Genomic DNA, 20,579 nt, shown 5'->3' with positions numbered 1-20,579 from the left:
CATTACAAAGGACGGTTAAGTGAACACAACTGCAGTAAAGACCTCGAGAAATAGAAATAAAATTTCATTTTGAAAAAGGAAAAGGCACTGTCTGAATTGTTATGGCTAAGTTCCTCTTCTCTCCTACTCTTTCAAGGCACTAGACATCAAAATGACAAACATAACAAGTGTGTGCCTTCAATAAGTCCAAAATATGAGACAAGGTCATCTGTAACATCTCCAGTTGTCCTATGATGTACGTCTCACTACTTGAGCTTGATCTCTGGGACCCATGCAAAGATGGAATAAGAGAACCGGTACCATCTCCAACCTGCCAACACCTCAAATTTCTATCAACAGCTGAGTGGGTGAACTGTGGTACAGCCACAGGATAGAAAACCACATAGCAAGAATAAATGAACTACTGTTACACATACAATTAACAAAGCAGGGGGTGACATACTGAAGTAGACAGACTATAGAAGGGTATGAGAGGGGTGTGAGGTAAGTGGATAGGGACAGTAAAATATTTTAGGTAAAATTTTTAAGACAGAGCACATGGGAACTTTAGAGTAATCATGGATCAGGCAATAAGCAAGACGTAAGAAGTAAGACAACCAGACAGGAAGATCACTTAGGAGACAATTAAGTATCCACAAACCTGGGAACACCTACAAAGCACAAATCATGGTACTGACAAGAGGAAGGACAAGAGAAGAAATCAAGCAGATGGAATGGACTGGGCATAGTACTGGGATGCTTAGAATAGAGGAAGGGGTCAAAGAGAAGCTCTGTTGTATTTTAGAGGAAGGGGGACATTTCATTTCTGGTAGTAATTTTAATGTTACTATAAAAACACATTTTGGGTGTCTTATGAATATTTTTATATTATATAGGCAGTATGGAATGTAAGTCTGGTATATAATTATATACCATTAATTATGCCTGCTGTCTCTTGCATGCAGAAACTAAAATGCTTATAGGTAAACAACCAAACAACAAGACAATACAGAAAATGCCTCAAAAATCACTGGTAAGAGCTCCAGGGTAGATTGGTTATCACAAGAAACTATTTGGATAAACTTTTTAGTCCTTTCTAATCTGACATTCTTGATAAGAAAACATCTAAATGAAATCTTTGAGATTCAAATTACTTGGAAGGAAAAACTCAAGTGAATTTGGAAGGAAGACATGGTCTTTTGAAGTTCTTCCACTATGGTTCATACTTTTTTAAAGTTGCTATACTTGCCGAGTGTGTATCCATGTTGTCACTTCCAAATGTATTCCTCAGGAGTCACTCAGACGTTCTCCGAGGCTAATAATTCTGGCTTATAAGACTATCCAGCATCCTACACATGCTCACGTCTTCAGGCCATTCAAGCGTATGCCTGTCCTGACTGCGTGAACTCAGTCTGAGAACAACTGCATGAGTCACAGCTTTGAAACAGCTATTTTGCTCCTTGAAACTTTATACCAGTTCATTTTGATATTAATTTCTACATGGATCAGTTCCCAAGCTATGTTTACTTTTCCATTGTCTGCAAATATTTTTATGACTTCTTTTGAAGTGACTGTCACAAAACCTAATCAGGGTCATGGCCTCTTTCCTAGTAGCAGAAAGACTTGACTTCTGCCTCCACACTCAGTGTGAAGAGAGAAACTGATAATGTACTTTCTGTTACAAGCTAGCCGTAGAAAGACAAGCTCTTAGGCAGTGGTTCTAATTCCCAGCCACCCCTGGGGAGTCAACAGATAGGGTCACCTAAGACCATCGGAAAAAGCACAGATAGTTACATTCTAACAGTAGAACAAATACAGTTATGAAGTAACAACAAAATGTTATGGTAGGGGGTCGCCACAACATGAGAAACTGTATTAATTGTCACAGTGTTAGGAAGGTGGAGAACAACTGACCTAAGTTATTACATAATTGACAGAATGGGTGAAATGAAAACGTAATTAATCGTGTATTATGAGCAGGCCTATATATTCTGTACTTTCAAAATAATTTCTCACAACTTTATGAGACAGGCGCTTATTACATTAATTTATATATGTGAAATTGAGAGCAAAATGTTAGTGTCACACATTGTATAATTAAATCCAATTCTAAGTTGAAAACTCATGCTTTTACTATATATTTTAAAAGTTTGTAATATTAAAATATTATACAGATAATACATTCACTCTCCCACCTCTGTCCATGCAGATTCGATCTTTGCTAGAAAACAGCTATGCATGTGATTTACCAGTCAGACTATAAGCCCAGATCCCGTCCATATGGTTTTTCAAAAAGTATAAAAAGTATATAGACACAGTCAATGCATGGCAGTGCATGCTTGTACCCGTGTAGAGGAGCTTAGGCAGGAGGGTTGAGACTTAAGAGCACTTTGGACCACACAGTGAGAGTCTGTCTCAAAACATTGTGCATGTACACACATTATAGTTAAAAGAAGAAAATAAAACAAAACCCTTCATCATGCCTGTTCTTTACCGCCCAGGTAATGGTCATTATATGCCTGGCTTCAAATTTCCCTCTTTTAAAACAAACAGAAGTACAACATTTCCATGCTGCTATTTTCATTTAGTGCTATCAACTAGAAGCTGTGTGTGGTAATATATACCTGAAATTAGATATCAAACAGAATCAAGTATCAACTTGGATTATAAACGCATACGTCCTCTGATCTTATGGTTCCATTTTGTAAATTTTATTCTACAGATGCACACATATGAAATGACTTTGGCTTAAGATTATTTTCATGCTTATGAAAATCTGCATTCACATAAACTTTTTTTAAAACTTTATTTTAAAAAACAAAGATAAAAGAAAAAAATTTTAAACATTTTTGCATAAATGTATACAAATACAATTGTGTCAGTGCTTGACTTTTTTTTTTCCTTTTTTTTAAGGTTTGATACTCTGCATTAAGGTCTTACTAGTTACAATGAGCAAAAAGTACATGTAAAACAGGATGTAACCCAGAATTAGTCAACGTTTTCTTGGTGTGGAAGGATTGAGCAAGACTTTTTTTTTTTTCCCACATAAACTTCTTATAATAACATATGCAACAGAGAAATGTTAAAAGTAACTTAATTATCTAACAGTGAAAGAAGAGTTAAATGCACCATGGAATACTATTCCCAAAAGAGAGGAGAGTTAGCAGTTATCTAGAAGGACAACACAAGTATAAAACTATGTCAGCAAAAATTAATAGGTGAATATGGATATTGTTTATAATATAAGAATGATGAAATACTGTAAGACCATGTGGGGAGAGACTAATATTGGCAGGAATTTAGTAAGAGGTATCAAAATAAAGTGCGCATGTTGGATAGTGGTGATATACATGCTTTTAACCCCAGCACTCAGGAGGCAGAGGCAGGGGGATCTCTGAGTTTGAGGCCAGTCTGGTCTACAGAGTAAGTTCTAGGACAGCCATGACTATTCAGAGAAACCTGTCTCTATTAAAGAATATATCCTAGATAATGCACTTACATTTGTAAAAAAAAAAAGCAAAAATAATGACATTCTCTGAACAGTAATAGACCAAAACAAAAGGTTGTCAATAAGCAGAATATAAATGTTCAAGTTGACAAACCACAAAATTTAGACCAAACCATGAAACTGGAAGGGGATTGTGTAGGGTATAGTACTCTGAAAGAATTGTTGCTTATAGTCTCAGGCATTCTCCAGTTGGTAGTGCTGTTTGGGAGGTTTAAGAGACATGCTCCTGTTGGAGGTAGTATGTCACTGGGAGGTGGGCACTGAGAGCTTAGAGACTCTAGCCATTTCAAGTTATTCATGTTTTCAATTCCAGATGTGAGTACTGCTGCAGCAGGACCTTGCTCTGCCATCAATGACTCTAACCTCCAGATCTGGAGGTCCCAAGAACCTCTTTCTTCTGTAAGTTGTCTTGGTCATGATGTTTTATTATACCAATAGTAAATAATATACAGGGAAAGGGAAAAGATGGGGAGTAAGAAAAGGTGTTGTGTGGACTAAGGGAGGACATGGGACAAAAATATGATACATATTACATCTGGAGTCTAATTTTGGATCAGGGTTTCATAAAGTGGCCCTGGCTGGCCTGGAAGGGCCTGTATAGAACAGGCTGACCTGAGACTCATAGAGATCCACAAGGCTCTTGAGGCACCAGGAGTCTATGTGAAATCTAGATTTTTATCTATATGCTTACACATGACATGAAAGCAGAAGAAAGCTACATGAAAAGAGGAAGGGACAAGCTAGAAGGGGGACGAGAGAGGTTAAAACAGCATATCTGTGTGTGTGTGTGTGTGTGTGTGTGTGTAATATGTGCATGTGCAGAGTACAATGATACATACATATGCAAATATCACAAGAAATTTATTGTTTTGTATGCTAAGAGAAAAATTTAAAAATCTCCTAAAGATAAATTGCAAAACTATGTAAATAATTCATATAAAGCTAAATATAAAATGTATAAAGAAATATAAGAATCCCGTTATATACATATTTTTTTCTATGATTTCCCATTTGTAACATATTATGCACTACTTTTGGAATGAAGCTAGTGCACATGAATAGATGCAAAATTCAAACATGCAAGGCCCATCTTTGTGATGTACAAAGTACAGAAACTACTCTCAAACTATTGAGAGCTTATTTTCTATAAAAACTGAACCCACGATTTTATGTGTTTTTGAAAACATTAAATGAAAAGACAAAAGTCCAAAATAATATACCATCATAGTGAAGTCTTATTATAAAGCCAAAGAGATGGTTTTAGCAATATGGATTTATGGGACTGACCAATTACATGTGGGCAATAGTTTCTAACTAAAATAAAAGGTTCCATACAGGACATAACAGCATTTTGTAAAAAGAGGTGTTAGTACATAAACAGTAAGAACAGCATAAAAAACAAATTCTGATTTATTTATTTATCTACCTAAATTTTACTTCCTTTATTTTTGAGACATGGTCTCATGTAGCTCAGGGGCTGAGCCTATGACCCTAAACTTCCTCATCGTCCTGCCTCTGGGATTAAAAGCATGCCCCCCCCCCCCCACCTTGTTGTTGCTGTTGTTTTTAATGTGGTGCTAGAAGCCAAACCCAGGGCTTCCTGCATGCCAAGCACAAGCACTCTATCACTGAGCCATGTCCTTCAAGGTCTACAGTATTTGAACTCAAACTTCCCATGCTTCAGATCAGTTACCAGATGACAGGCAGGGTAAGTTGTCTGAAACCTTTCTGTTTGGAGGCTGAAATAGTGCAATGTTAGGCCAGGCCTGGCAGCCTGTTTTTAAGCCCTAGAACCAACATGGTGGAAGAAAAGAGCCAACTTCAAAAGATGTCCTCTGACCTCCACGAGTATATGCAGCATATTAGACAGAAAGTCAACACATAGGGCAAATATTCTTCCTAAAGCACAGGGAACTATATCCATATATAGCAATGGAATACATTTTAAAAACTGATGTCTTTTGCTTTGTGTTTTGTTCTGTGTGTATGTGGGGGGGGGGGACTATGGAACCCAGGCTTGCCTCCAATTTGTGACAGCAGTCCTGCCTTGGCCACCCAATTGCTGGGATTACATACCTAGCTCAAAAGTGTCACTTATGATCATGGAGCCACTAGAAAGTATTTCTATTAGCTTTTAAACATAGCCAATGGAATTGACATTAATGCTAAAAAAGAAAAATTGCCATTTTGGAATATAAAATAGCAGCACAAATAGGGCAAGTATTGCAAGGTATTGTTACCTTGATCATCAGGAACAAGGCTACAAGGGGGTCCTTTGCCATCACCACCCTCCTTTGTTGAGAATAGAGTCTTCTGGCAAAATCTTTCCTATAACCTCTCCCTGCATAACAAAGCTGTGACTCACACAGTAAATTCTTGGCATTAACTTGGAGGGAGTGGGGGTGCTGAGAACTGCTGCAACCCCCAACTCGGAGCTCCCAGCAAATGGTTTGCTGGACCATAAACTAACCTCTGTGGAGGGCCCCATGGAGACACCCACACTCTGTCGCTCAGTGCCAGGGCCCCCCAATACTCTGAGGGCTTATTCGCAACTCCAAACGCTCTGCCAGTTTCTCTTGGCTCCAGAGACAGCTTCACCTGCAGGGTTTCATTTTTCTGCTTGACACCTCAGTGTTGATTTTCTTATACAGGACAAAAGAGCTCTCTCCAATGCGTCTCACACAATTACACAATCACTCCATTGTAACTCAGGAGACGATTAATGATTGGGTTTTATTTGATTGTAGTTTTGATTAATCCTGACTGTTTAATTTGTGACCTTTGCTGGAATCCCAAGGGCTGGGAATCAGAACATGCACACTGAACCACTGTACTTGGAATGGTTGAGCTTGCCAATTTATTTCATGCCTCATTAGCCACAAAAGCTATGAAATTTTAGTCCAAAAAACAGCTTTTTTTCCCTCCAGAGTTTGGGTACAGAATCTTGTAGGACTTTTCATTTTTATTTAGACATGGTAAGCTAATAATTAGTCCATCTTGGTTATGCTCCAAAAGCTCTTATTCCAACTGGCAGGTATCTTAGTGAAACTCCAAATCCAGGAAAGACACATCACCATACAGCTGCCCTACTTTCCCAGGGCACAGAGTCAGTTCTTGTGAAAGTGAGTGTGTGGGGGTAGATCTAGAGTTGGTTTTTCTTTTCACACATTGCAACATTCTATGACACGTTTCTTTGAAATTATAACCAAATCTCTATCAATAAATTCAATCTAACATATCACACAAAGGGTGCCATCATTTTAAATTATTTACTACCTGATAATCAAGTGTCTTTGACATTTCCTTGAATAATTCACAATATCCACATGATTTATAAAAACTTTTCATTTTGAGTGTATACTGAATTAACAAACTATGAAAGACTAAGATACTCTTTTACTTGATATGCAAATCAACCAGCTGACTAATAACCTCACTACAAAGCCAAAATACACATGAGGTGCACTGCTTTGCTTAGGGTTAGCATGGTCCACACCATACTGCAATGACCCAATGACTCAAGCTCACTGTTTTTGTTTTGCTTTGACCATATTGTTTTTTATACATCTAACTTTCAATAATCTTTTTTAAAAGCATTTAAAAGTAACTCCAGTTTCAAGCACTTAAAATGAAAAGTATCAGTATCTTGTCTCTTATCTAGCTCAGAGAAAGCAAGCTCCCCTACCATCTTTTCTTTTGGATATAAAGTTTCAGTATAATGCACAGGCTGACATTAAATTTCTGGGGTCAAGCTGTTCTCCTGCCTCAGCCTTCAAAGTAGCCAGGACTTGGACCTAGCTGTCAAAGCAGCAGTATTTTAATGGCTTACCCATATTTCTTTTCTAAAACATTCAGCATTAAGTTTCATAAAAATATATCTTTTCATATAAGGTCATCATTAGGATCATACAATTGTAAAAGTACAAAATTATAGTTTCTATAATTCTACAATATTCTAGAATACAAATATTCTACAAGTAAGTAGAATAAAAAAGTTTGATAAACTTTTTGATAAAAAACAAAACTAAGTAACCTAACTCAACAAGTTAACATATGGTTTATTTAAGTAATCAAATTACTGCTTTTAGTACATGCCAGGAACCAACTAGTATGGTTAAGTCTCAATCTGGTTATGCATTAAGTAGAGATTTGTCAACAGAACTTCTTAAATACATAACAGAAGCATATAAGCCAGCACTGAGTTAGGCTAAAAGCTTGTAAGAGATATTTCCTGTTAGAAGGTGTGTGTCCTATGTATTTGTTACCATTTGAAAAAGTGGTGAGAAAGGCCATGATTCACTGAGTCATTCTGTAAATTCAAACCCAGTTTCTGTCTCTTCTATTCCAGTACACACAAGACTAGAATATAAACAAACAGAATATTTCATAGGGGAAAACAGCAGTAGAAAAGTAATGAGTCTATGTAAATTTCATAAGAAGCATATCTTCATGTTTAAAAATACCTAGAATGTACAAGCGGGTGTTTACTGTATAGCTGAGTCTTAGTGGATTTTATTTTGTGGGGTTTTTTCCCTGTTTTTCAGAGACAGGCCTTTGCTATAAAGTCCTAATTGGCCCTCCAAGTGGATGAATCAGGGTTTGAAGTTATGATGATCTTCCTGCCTGAGTGCTAAGATTGCAAATATGCACCACCATGTGGGGCCTTTAAGTATTTGCCTATATGCTAGCAGCCTTTGGTTTAATCCTCAGCATTGGTAAAAAACAAAGCAGCTACTAGGTATGGTGTTTATTTATGCCTAGAATCCAATAGACAGTAGACAAAAATAATATTAAAGCACTAGACCATTAGGCAAATTATCATGCATGTATATGACATATCAGACACAGACCCACAGACAGATGTGCGCGCCCGCGCGCGCGCGCGCACACACACACACACACACACACAGACACACACACACACAAACACACACACACACACACACACTAAACAAAGAGAAAGAAACTCATACGTTTTATTTTAAAAATTTCCCTAGCTGGGTAGTGGTAGCATAAGCCTTTAATCTCAGAGCTTGGGAAACAGAGGTAGGAAGACCACTGTGAGTTTGAAACCAGCCTGGTCTACATAGTGAGCTCCAGAGAAGCCAGACACAGAGAAACTTTGTTTTGAAAGACGAACAAGTTCCCTCTCTGTGTCTACAGTGGCTGGAAAGAAAATGCCCACCACTGGTTTTAGCATTTGACACTGGGGTCTCCAGCTTGTGGAGCTGTTTCAGAGTTGAGGTGCACCATTGTTGGAGGAAACATGTTACTAGGGAGCCTTGCCCCATTCCTATGTGTTTGCACTAAAAGATGTAACCCTTAGCTTCCTGCTCTTTCTGGCCATGGTTACTCTCCAAGACGGACTTCTGAATCTCTAAGACCCCTAAGTTCTTCTACAAGTTGCTTTTGGCTGTGCTCTTTTACCACAGCAGCAGACAATACTCCACTGTCCACCTTAAAATATAATCTAGGGAAATGGGAGAAACATAGTAAGCTAGGTATGCACATAGGCTTTCGATGGCTTGTTCTATTTCCTTTAAAATAGAGCCCCAATCAATATAGATTTTAAAATGGAATTCTCTGGGTGCATACCCAGGAGTGGAAGAACTGGGCCATAAGGTAGTTCTACTTTCAATTTATTGAAGAACCTCCAAACTGACTTCAAAACTATATTAATTTGTACCATACTAGCAGTGAATAGAGCTTCTTTCATATTCTCTCCAACATTTGTCAGATTTCTTGATGATGGACTGGTTTATGATGATAGTTTTAATTTGTTTTTTTCTCATAACTAGAAAATTTGAATAGGTATTAGCTGTTTGTAATTTTTCTTTTAGAAACTGCTCGTTTTATTTAGCCCATTTGTTGACTGAGAGCTTTGTTTCCTTGGTGTTGAATTGAAAATAAACTTCTAATAAGACTTATGTGAAAGAATGGAGCAGCTCAATCAACCCAGTCTAAAAGTAAACTGAAAAAAAAAAAAAAGACAACAACAACAACAGAAATCTCAGAATCAAGAAAGGACCAACCAGAGACAACATAAGATATTTATAAGTCAAAAATACTGTTCTACTTCCTTGACCAAAAAAAAAAAAAAAAAAAAAAAGTGGATTGTGAAAATCAAAGTCAGTCCTTTAAGCAGGTCAGAGGAGGACACTTCTTTTTCCTTCCTTCCTTTTACTATTTCTATAGTTCTGAGCCACTTAAGATTAAATTCAAGGTGCCAGAAGGGCAGTGGGAAGCACCAGCAGATGTCAAGAACTCCATTTCTGGCTATTGATGATGAATGTAAACAGCAGTCACTCATAGCAGAAAGGTCATGCCTAGGAGGAGAAATTCTGCCTCCCAACTCTGTCTAAAATCCAAAAGATGTCGCTGAGTAAAAAAGCAAGTAGTTTCCAAATAGTGAGATTAGGTAACATGAATATTTTAGTGCTATGTGGTAGAAATTCAATCATCTGCAGCCAATGGAAAAACTTTTCTATCACTCAAATCTAATCAAATTTCACGCCATTCACAAGTAAAGACATTTTTCCTGAATAAACTTATCTCCATAGGAAGAGAGAAAGCGTAACTGGTCAAGTGAGCTAGCCAGAGGCATGTCAGCCACCTTATGCAGTGATTATTCATTTCTGGACAGTGGATAGTTTATGAATTTCATGTCACGGACAACTACCATTTCCAAGAAATTCTGACATAAAGAGGGCTTAGTTAGTCGAGTCTTGATTTGTGTGTGTGTGTGTGTGTGTGTGTGTGTGTATATATATATCTTATAGCTTATATAATAATCACTTATAGCTCCTAGCCTTTGACTATTGAGACTCCAGTAATAACAGCAATGACTAACAGTCAAGTGGCGTTGTAAGAGTTTTGTGTCATTTCTCTTAAGATCCTTTAATGCCAAGTCCTATTTCTGATTTTACAATTAGACACAGGGAACTGAGAAAAAAAAATAATGAAGCCCACTTTAAAGTCCAGTTGGGGGCCAGAGTTCTATATTCTTAATTAGTTTCTTTCAGTTAGGTGAGTCCCAAGAAAAGTTCTTTAAAATCTTCAGCTGGAGGAAGACAGGAAGAGGAGAAGAGAAGGTGGGCAGACGAAAGGAAGCAGAGAAAGGAGAAAGGATATAGAGCATTGTTTACTGTTTACATCTTCAATGTTTCCCAAAGGCTCATGTGTTGAGGGAATGCATGCAGCTGACGTTGCTGTTAGGAGGCACTGAAACATTCAGGTGGGGGTTCTGGTGGAAGGGAGACCGTGAAGCCTCCTCTCTTTACATTCTGGCAGCGAGTAACAGGACCACCTTTTCCTCTGCCATGTCTTCTCCACTCTATCTTGTCAGGAGCCTAGAGGAACTAAACCAAGGAACCAAGGACAGAAGCTACTGAAACCCTGAACCCATGAGCCAAAATAAACGTCTCCTTTAGAATCTCAAGTATTTCACAATAGTAATTGGAATGGACCAGTGTGGCATCATTTTATTTTGCATCTATTCCTGTGTGTGTGTGTGTGGGGGGGGTGTTATATAACAAACAATGGGGTCAGAATTAAAAAGAAATAGCAACACACCAGGAAGCATTGGCATTGATTAATATGCCATGCTGACTCCATACAAGTAGGAAATGATCAAAGATCAATCATTGTTATCAGACTGATACATAATTTAATCATTTCTCCTACATTCTGACATACTAATAACTTTTAAAGTAAAAGGTCATGAATATGCACAATTAGATAATCTTGTTTTTTTCTACAATGTGAACATGTTTCCAAATTGTGTACTAGTACTATCCCAGGGAACTCACAAGTTACTGTGGAATATTTTAAATGTTGGGTGAGGTACAGAAATAGGTCAGTGTACAAATTACATGTTCAATGTAATTCTTCATTATTCTATCTGTGTGCAGTTTCCAATGGTTGTTGTATGCTTGAGTTGTCATAACAAAAACATGAACTATGGTAGTTGAAGACGTGGCATCATGCTTGCCCAGCATTCCCGGGACCAGAGGTTTAATCTCTACAATCACAGCCCCAAACAAAATAAAAGCTCCAGAAATCAAGTAAAAAATGAACTGTTTGCATTTCTGGAAGCGAGAAATTATGTAAGATCACAGACTGGCACACGGGTTCACACATGCCACCTTCTCACTGTTTTTCTCACAAGACAGAAAGGATACACAGAGTCTATGGGGTTTTTTTGTAAGGAACAGATTACAAGTATGGGCTTGTATCAGCATGATCCATTGCAGAAGCCCTTTCCTATTGCTAGAACTATCGGGGTGAAATCTCATATTATGATTTAGGGGGTATAGGCATTTTGATTATAGAAATAGAATCAAAAAATTTCAGCCCCACAATGAACAAAAATCAATGTGGATCATGAAATAATAGCATTCAATATTATGCACAGACCTGAAAACTATACAGCACTCAATAAGCATCAATCTAAGGAGTATTTTTTAAGTGAAAGGATTTTCCCTCAATATATTATTAATATGCATCTCTATATTTTGAAATGATTACAAAACTGTTAGGGCATCTTTAAATGAGAGAGTCCAAGCACTGTTAGGAAATGTTTGGTGTTTATTTTGGCCAAGGAATCATGGGAACTTTGCTGACTATGCTAGAATCCAAAGTTTCTGGAAACTTGTGTTCTAATATGAAAACATGGTTTTCCTTCAGAAAACAATATGACAAAACTTATCACCTAAAAGTTCAGCAATTCCAAGTATTATTATTGTGCTTCTAGACTATAAAAAGTTTGAGTTTTTAATAAACTTTACTCACTTTAATGTAACTGGTTATAATCCGCACCCCCCCCCCCCAGGCTTTTCCAACCTGGGTCTTTCTCTTTTGCTAATCAGCTGCAACATTCTAACATCCAAGGGAAATTTGCCTACTAAACAATCACTACGATTCACACTACAATCTTAAAAGAATAAACACAATCTCAACTACAAAACTTACAGTTCTACAACTACTTGGTATCATACTGTATCTATCCCTGTCACAGACTGGGATTCTGCTTAAAAGCCACACTATTTGTAATGCACTTAAACAAAGCTGACACACTCACAATGGACTGCACCATAATAACCTTTGAGATTTATCTCCTGATGTTCTTGGTCTTGCTTTCAGTGTTGGGAACTACAGTGAACAAAGTTGCTAGGGTTCATGCTTCATCAAATCTACAATAACATACGGCGAGATACCATGCTGTTTCTCTGCATAGATTTATCCCATTCTAGTCAACGAAATACATCGTATCTTATAGACTGAAAGCCTCTTTTTACAATATTGTTTTAAAATTAAGATGGAGGAAGAAGACAGCAGTGGACATGAATCTAACAGGAACAGCATTTATGAAAATGCTTGTTTCTAACTTTAAAGAATTTTAACAAGCCAGAATCTTTCCCTAACAGTGACTGACTGCTATAAAGATACTCTCTCATTAGCATAAAATAAACATAAAACACAGCTCTGGCAATTGTGTTCGCAGCCTTCGCCGCGCCACAGCTGCTAACACCAGCGCCGCCTCTCCCTTGCTGAGCTCCAGTGGAAGGAGAAGGGGGGTAAGTAAGGAGGTGCCTACACAGTGGCTCATACAAAGCAGACTGCCTACAAATCCACCTGTGGTAAAGCACCCAGGAAACAACTGGCTACAAAAGCCGCACGCACGAGTGCGCCCTCTACTGGAGGGTTCAAGAAACCTCATCGTTACAGGCCTGGCTCTGTGGCACTCCGTGAAATCAGACGCTATTGGAAGTCCACTGAACTTCTGATTCGCAAGCTCCCCTTTCAGCGTCTGGTGCGAGAAATTGCTCAGGACTTCAAAACAGATCTGCGCTTCCAGAGCGCAGCCAGAGCGCAGCTATTGGTGCTTTGCAGGAGACAAGTGAGGCCTATCTGGTTGACCTTTTTGAAGATACCAGCCTGTGTGCCATCCATGCCAAACGATATACAGCTAGCACGCCGCATACACGGAGAACATGCTTAAGAGTCCACTATGAGGGGAAAAATTTCATTCTCAAAAAAAAAAAAAAAATTTCCCCCCTCTTCTTCCTGTTATCAGTAGTTCTGAATGTTAGATATTTTTTTCCATGGGGTCAAAGGTACCTAAGTATATGACTGCGAGTGGAAACAGGAGACAGAATCAAGTATTAGCAGTTTCTCCAGGTTCATTTGTGTGTGAATTTTTAATATAAATGCAAGACGTAAAGCATTAATGCAAGCAAAATGTTTCCGTGAACACATTTCAACAGTTCAACTTTACAACAATTATAAATAAACCTGTTAAAATGTTCTGGACAACACTAGCATTTAGACTTTTTAAAAGTAAGTAAATTTCTTATTGACAGCAACTAAACAGTGTTTGTAGCGTTTTTATTGGTCGGTAGATTCCATCCATTCACTAGACTTTTCTAACTGAGTTGTCCTACATGCATGTACATGTTTTGTACAGGATATGGAGATGCCCAGAAAACAAAAAGTGGTTAGAGGGCAAAGTAACCAGAGTAAATAAACACCTTGGAAACCAACAGTCCTGCAGGGCTCAGGCACAGAGAAGTGTATCACATAAAATTCCACACACAGTCAATATATCTCAATACTGAAAAATACATGAAGTATAGGAACTATACTTAATTCTGCACAGCACCAAAAAAAACAGAAGTTTGAAAAAAAATACAACTTAAGAGTAAAATCACAAACAAGTTATTTCATAAAAATGCTTCTTAAATCCTCTATTAGTTTAAAAAAAAAACTGGCCTGACAGTTATTGTCAGGGGGAAAATACTGACTTTATCTTTCTTTTCAAGATAATCTAGAGAACCTGACAAAAGCTGAGGTCTGTAAAAGCAGCCATCTTCTCATGACAGAGAGAACGCTCTGAGCATGGGCAGGTCAGAAAGGTCTCTAGGGCTGTTCTTGCTTGGAAGCAGCACTTCCAAGTGTGGTGCCTGCTAGGAAGGGGGCACCTGCTTACATTATCTAAATGTAAAATCGCCCAACTACAATCATGTAAAGATAGTTCTGTTGTTTGTATGAGATTTGCATACTAGTTTGCAATTATATGATTACTTGAATACAGTCTAACCACGATAATTTGATGTACCTGTATATCTACCTACTTGTCCTTGTCAACAAATCTGACTAGGTCAACTCCACAGTACATTACTTTATCACAGTATGGTTTCTTTATGATAACAGTTCAGTTTATCTCATGGCATCAGAATTGAAATATTAAAGTATTTAATCTCAGTGGCCTTGTCAATAAGCTAATAAATTAAAGCAATTAGACCTAGAAATAAAGGCAAAGTCTTCCTGTACACTAGGGCACCGAGATGCAAATGCGCACGCCCTGTGTGACTTCTCACGCCCAGAAAGTGAGGCTGCAAGCGGACCGCTTCTTTAGGCTCCTAGTTCTAGTTCAATATTAATGTGTTAAGCAATTACCACATGGAATGGTCCCTTTAATGCCACCTGGTCTACTTCCCAGCAGTGAGCTCCACTCCCAGGCTTGTCATGGCTCATTTAGAAAGCACAGTATGCTCCCTCTATGAGCCTGCTCCTAGAGCTTATGGAGTTTAAGATATAATGAGATACGAAGGTGTTTATCATGAGGTATACTAGAACTCTGAGCCAAAGCAATGGGAGCTGGACATTATGAGCAGGCTGGGAACACTAAGAGACTTTTTCTTTAAAGAATATTGAATAAATAAACTATTCCACAAGACACATAAAGTTTAAGTAAAGGGGAAAGTTTCAAGCAGAAGTAAGCCTTGCCTTAGTGGAGAGTACAACTAACACTTCGGGACTAGACGGAGGATGTAAAGGCCATCCTTCATCACTGTCTTTCTGCTGCTTTTCCACAGAAAACTATGGTTCATGGGGTTTGCATTCTTTCCAGCCCACAGGCAGTGGCAAATTTTTTGACAACAGGTACTCTCTAAAATTCAGAAACCAAACTCATTCAATGAATGTTTAAGTCTTCAAAATATAAAACTAAATGTGTAAAATAATAGGCAAGAAACATTTACAAGGGAAATGAGGGGGGAATACAAAGAAAATAAATTTAGTTTAGCTTGGGACATTTCTGAAAGACACAGTGAGCTCAGCTAACACAGAAAGCCCCTCCTCACATGTTCTGAAATGTAAGATCACAGGACTACACAAAACAGAAACACCATCAGGTAATGAATGATGAACCTAACTGGTGAATATTAAAGAAAGTCACAGATGTTGGTTCTATTTGTAAAAACAGATAATGTTAGAAAAACTTGCATGAGCACCTTAAAGCTGGTCCATAGCAGACAATGGGTAAAAAAATCATGGGAAATTCAAATACACAGAGTTTCACATACAGAAACTAATATGGAAAATCCAGTAATGATATTTTGGGTTATCACAGAGAAAGCAGGAAGCCGCCCTGAAATAAACAAAAAGTACTGCCACAGAAACATCCCCCTCACAATTGGGAAATGACCATCCTATGTAAGGAAAAGTAAGATTCGATAGCAACAAAAGCACTGGGAGGGATGGGGGATGTCTATGTATATATGTACAGGTATATGTATAGGTATATGTATAGGTATGTATACTTCAGTGAATGAGACTTAGTTCAAGAGCTACCCTGGGTTTCATTCCCCATGCAATCCAAAAATGGAAGTTTCAACAGAAAATAAGAGACCTGATACTGACAGACCTAGTACCAGCAGAGGGCTTGCAAAGAGTACAGTGAAGCACTCGACCAACTGAGCTACTCCTCATTTTCTCACAGCAAGTTTTTAAATGCAGCCTTTCTACATGTCTGCAGTAACATAATTAGAAATTTTAAAAGAAAAAGACTTGTGTCATATCAGGACCAACGGAGGATTTTTAGAAATAAGCCTAGCACATATTTAAAAATGATCCTGAGAAAAATACACAAGATGTAAATTAAAGTCACTGCAGTGGTTAATACTACCAATGTGGCAAGAAGTAGAATCACCTAGGAGATGAATTTCTGAGTTGAACCCTGACATTCTAGACTGCATTAGCTTGAGTGTGAGGACCCATTCCAAATGTAGGTGGCACAAAAAGGAAGAAGTGAGTGAAAAACCAGCAGTCGTCCTTTCCTGCTTCCTGATGTGACCAGCTGCTGCCCCTCATGTGAGCAATGAGGAAAGTCCAAAATATAGTCACAAAGGAGAGTTTACCAAACAGACGCAGCTGATGCTAAGACTTCATGCTATAAAAGATCACATTTTTTCCTAAATTAGTCTGTAAAATCAACGCAAATTCCTATTAAAATTTCCTTAGGACTTCTTCAAAGAGCCATTCAGTATCATAAAAGAATGTGAAGGTTCCAGATGGTTCTGGCAAAGAAGACTGAAGAGCTTTGCTCTACTATACACTGGAACTACAAGAGTAAATACAGCAGCAATGAACTATCTCAATCACTAACAGGTGATGAAAAACTACACTGAGATGTCCAGTCTACTTGGACACACAAAAAACCCCTAATACTTTAGGGTTGTAACGAGACTAGCTTTCCATAAGAAAAACTAAGTAAATTTCCATATGCCAAATATCCCCAGTATATAGTTTAAAAACTATGAATATTACAGTTTACTGAAAGTTGTTCTTCACTCACACTGGCTATTCAGTTTGTATTCAGCTACAAAACTCGGTGCTTTGCTGTATAGCATGGCCACTCTTCATAAGACACGTGCCTGTAAGTGTGTGAGCTCTTCAAATGCAGGGAAGATAGCATCTGAATTTGTTTACCCATATTTTAATCTTACTCACAATTTTGGAGGCATGCAGTGAGTCCAAAACCAGTGAGCTATAGATGGAGAGACAGCTCAGCAGTCAAGAGCACCTGCTGTTTTCAGCACCCACCTGACAGTTTACTCTAGTTCCAGAAAGATCTGATGTCCTCTTCTGGCCCCGTAGGGCACTGCATGCATGTGTGTGCACAACATAACATGAAAATAAATGTTTTTAAAGGTAGTCAATAAGATTTGGTGTGAGCCTTCAGAGTAAAGAAGGTGGGAGGGCTTTAGAAGGCGAAATTAAGCATGTGAAAGTAGCAGCAGCAATTCGGGTCTTCCTGCTGTTGCTGTTGGGGATATGGTCTAGGACATGACCCTGGCCTGAGGGGGTGATGAAAAAGCCCACTGCAGTTTTCTGTGACTTTATGGAGGGTAACAGAGGAAGTAGCAACAAATCAACAGGTTAGCTGGCTTCTTCAGATCAGGAGGAGCTGGTCACTCAAACGTTAATTTGGCCACCCAGGTCCCACTGACTAGTGTGAACCCGTCTCCTTATTTAAATGTGGACTCATTTAGCATACTGGTTATTTTACTTACATACAGTTATTTGCCAACTGGAGCTAATAAAACTCAAGGTAGATTTGAACGAGCTTTCTTTACCATTGGAGGATGCTGCATGGCAGGGCTGCATTTGGGGCAATGGGCGATCTTCACTTAGGATTGAAAGAAGCCCAGAGCATGGTCTGGTCCAAACCAAGAAATGTACAGATTTTTAATATGGTGACTAGGCAAGGGTCACTTTGGGCTAATAGTCTAGGTTACCTGGATTTGTTCTACAGTGCTTTTGGTGAAAGTGCATTTGAGAAAACATGGGGTACAGAAGATGACCTCAACACAGTAGCAGCTGGAACCATGACAGGAATGTTGTATAAATGTACAGGGAGAAGGAAGCAGTCATGGGAGGCAGAAGGAGAGAGGAACCTCAGTGGGAGAAGGACGGGGAAAGGAGAAACATTATTAGCTATTAGGGGAGGGGAACAGGAGAGAAGGCCTGAGGGCCAGCAGAAAGAATTAAAATATGCAACCTTGGAGGTTGGGAGGTAGGGGCTCTAGATAGTACCAGAGACCTGGGAAGTGAGAGACTCTCAGGACTCAAAGGGAGAGACCTTAGATGAAATGCCTCACAGTGGGGAGAGGGAACTTGTAGAGTCTACCTCCAGCAGAAAGACAAGGCATCAAGTGAGGGATGGGGTTGCTATTCCACAGTCAAAAACTCTCACCCAGGATTGTTCCTGTCTAAAAGAACTGCAGGGACAAAAATACAAACACTATTACTGATGCTATGGTATACATAGAAAACTGTGTTCTAAAATAAGTCTTTTCTCTTGGTATGCTCTCTCACTTCAGGTATCCTATTTTTTAATCAACACTGTGCAATGCTTGTGGGTCTCGTGTCTTAGCGGATCTTCACTTCCCTGAGGGCTGGCTATCTCTACTAGGTGGTGCCAGGAAGCAGGCTAACAGGTACAGAAATAACAGTGACATGCATGGAGTCCTTCCCAAATGGCAGCACAAGTATTTGAAATAAGAAACTAAATATAACTTACAGATAACAGATATTAAACATCGTAGTTACAAATTATAGACGTAACAAATTTGTTTTTGTTGTTTTGTTTTTAAGACCAAGTTTCACATATCCAGACTTAGGCTGGCTTTAAACTGGTGTGTACAAAAGGATAACCTGGAACTTCTGATCTGCAAGTCTGTCTTCCAAGTGCTGAAATGATACCTTTTTCTTGAAGAGAATATAATTATATATATAAATAAAAATAATAAAAATTACACACACACACACACACACACACACACACACACACACACATGATTTCTAAACCAGGCCTAGTGGCACAAATATATAATTCCTGACTACTCATGAGGTTAAGGGTTAAGGCAGCAGGATTTAGTTCAAGTCCCACCTGGGCTACAGAGTGAATTTATGGCCAGCCTTTGAAGCTCAGGAAGACTCCATTTAAAAAGAAAAGGAAACAACATAAGAGTTGGGAGTAGTAGAATGCCTGCATAAGGAGGTTCTAGGCCTAATCCCCAGAACTAAATAACTAATTTGGATGCCAATCACATGAGGGGTATGTGTACATTTGTAATATTGTTGGACTTCAGAAACTTTAATTTTAGTAAATCCCTTCATCTTTGTCGCGGATCTCTAACTGTTGGAAAAGAAGAAAAACAAAATCCCTTTAAACACGAGGACTCATTGCTCACAAAGTTTTTGCTTTGTACTGATTTTTAATAGTAGAGGCATAATCTTAAAGCTTTGATGTGATTTTAAAGCACCTGCAGTTTCAATTTTGGGTGCTATGCAATAACATAGGCCTGGAAACAAGATTGGAAAGCCACTGTTCACTCTCTGACTCTTCTCTCTCTGACCCCTTCCTTCCCTACCCCTAAGCATTCCAGCCTTCTCTGTCCCCTCTCACTGCCTCTACTCCTCAACTCCCCTTCCTGTGCCCCCAAATAAACTCTAGTCTATACAAAAATAAAAAGAAAGAATGAAAAAAAGCCACTGTTTCAGAGAGTTTAACATTGCCTGTCATTTAGTTTAAGGTGGCATAGGCACTTGGGTGGAAAGGACACTGGTATTTAATGCTTACTGTGGAAAATAAACTCACAAATGCACAGTGTAACTTAAGTGCTGACCATATAACAACACTGTGGTGATGCGCTCTCTATCTTTGTACTTTCACCTGTGTGCTGACAGCATTCACACAGCCCTAATCATATAAGCTCTTACTTAATATGCAGTGACTTATTTAATTCCAAGTAGATCATACCATTCTCAGAATGACTTACAAATAACATTAACATTTTGTTATAAATCTAAATGGTAAGTTAAAAATACTTTCCTAGGTGAGGTTGCAGAAGGTTGAGGAAAAATAAAACGGCCATTGAAGTTAGACCCAAAGGTTGAATCAGAAAGGAGAAAGAAAGAGATGGCAGCTAGATGACTGATGGAGGATGCACAGCTCTAGATTCCCAAGTAACTACAGAGGTCTTTTTCCCCTTCCCTGAACAAATCAATTCTCAGAACTATTAAATTAATAGCCTGATAAACTTATTAAGAATGAGAAGGGACTGGAGAGAAAGTTTAGCAGTTAAAAGCACTTGCTGCTCTTCCAGAGGATCTGAGGTTGGTTCTCAGCACTCCTGTGAGGCAGCTTACAAACGCCTCTAACTCCAGATCCAAAGAATCTGAAACTCTGGCCTCTTCAGGCACCTGCCCACATGTGACATATACTCACTCATATAACAAGAAAAAT

The 20,579-nt window shown here is 38.5% G+C and overlaps 1 protein-coding gene and 1 pseudogene across 2 annotated transcripts in view; one reads left to right on the top strand and one right to left on the bottom strand.

Moving 5' to 3' along the window:
* Positions 1-20,579, bottom strand: part of ERC1 (ELKS/RAB6-interacting/CAST family member 1) — a 282,059-nt gene that overhangs the window by 82,721 nt on the left and 178,759 nt on the right. The gene's annotated exons all lie outside the window — the stretch shown is intronic.
* LOC308418314 (mitochondrial import inner membrane translocase subunit Tim23B-like) lies at positions 17,670-18,348 on the top strand (annotated as a pseudogene). The gene has a single exon. The product of its transcript is annotated as a mitochondrial import inner membrane translocase subunit Tim23B-like (transcript).

Source organism: Micromys minutus, assembly GCF_963924665.1.
Source record: "Micromys minutus genome assembly, chromosome: 3".
NCBI classification, from domain to species: Eukaryota; Metazoa; Chordata; class Mammalia; order Rodentia; family Muridae; genus Micromys; species Micromys minutus.
The sequence above is the reverse complement of the archived record's forward strand: the minus strand, read 5'-3'. Positions and strand labels throughout refer to the sequence as shown.